Source organism: Euphorbia lathyris, chromosome 2 (assembly GCF_963576675.1).
Source record: "Euphorbia lathyris chromosome 2, ddEupLath1.1, whole genome shotgun sequence".
Taxonomy (NCBI): Eukaryota; Viridiplantae; Streptophyta; class Magnoliopsida; order Malpighiales; family Euphorbiaceae; genus Euphorbia; species Euphorbia lathyris.
In genome coordinates this window covers 104181329-104182247 of record NC_088911.1, presented here as the reverse complement: position 1 = coordinate 104182247, position 919 = coordinate 104181329, and positions in this window count along the sequence as shown.

The following is a 919-nucleotide window of genomic DNA, read 5'->3' as shown; positions in this document are numbered from 1 at the left end:
TAAGTATGTATGCATAATTAGATTTCAGAATGAAGCATTGATGCAATTGTGTCTAATTAAGTAGTGGATTTGGATTGCAATGGTTTTCTACAGATTTGTATTTAGGAGAATTATATGTTATGTTGTTATTTGATGTTTTTTATACTTTTTATGTTTTTCTTTGCTTTTTGTAGTCGTTTTCATCCCTTCCTAGATCCTATATTGGTTTTAGCGTTTACTTATGTGAAGTTTTATTTTTCATATTTTGTTTGGTGTAATGTAGAAAAAAAATACTGGATTTGCGTTGGAAATGGCTAATAACTGCTAATAATAATATGATCAACGCTTTGATTTCCAGATTATATATCTTCAAGCTTATCTAGCTGCCAAACAGCTGCTTAGAAGATCAAATATACAAAGAAATCCCAAGCTAAAGGCCCTCCTTGCAGAAAATGTAATTTCAGCTTTCATATCATGGTGGTTTGAACATGGTCTTTAATTCTATGGTTCTTTGGAGCATGAAACTAATTGAACAACCATGCTTTATTTCACTTTCGCAGGTGCAAAATGAACAAAGGACTCAATTGGTTGACATTGTTCAATGCTGTAAAGATATTCGGGTCAGATTTGTTATTGTTGTTAGCTGATCATAGATTCTCGTTACTAAGCAAAACTTATAATCTATTGTCTATTGTTTAGATTTGGTATAAGTTATCAATATGATTCGAACCCATGACTTCGCTTCAATAGGTAGAGTTGCAACCATTAGGGCAGGCCAAGATCTTCAACACTATTTTTGTTGTAATTGCTTTGCTAATTGAATATATAATGTTTGATTGGTTTAATAAAGAAGAAAAGTATTTTGATGAGACTATTGGTTGGAATCAATTCAGATTATAAATAAGAGGTTCCAAATTGATAAAATGAAAAGTTGAATAAA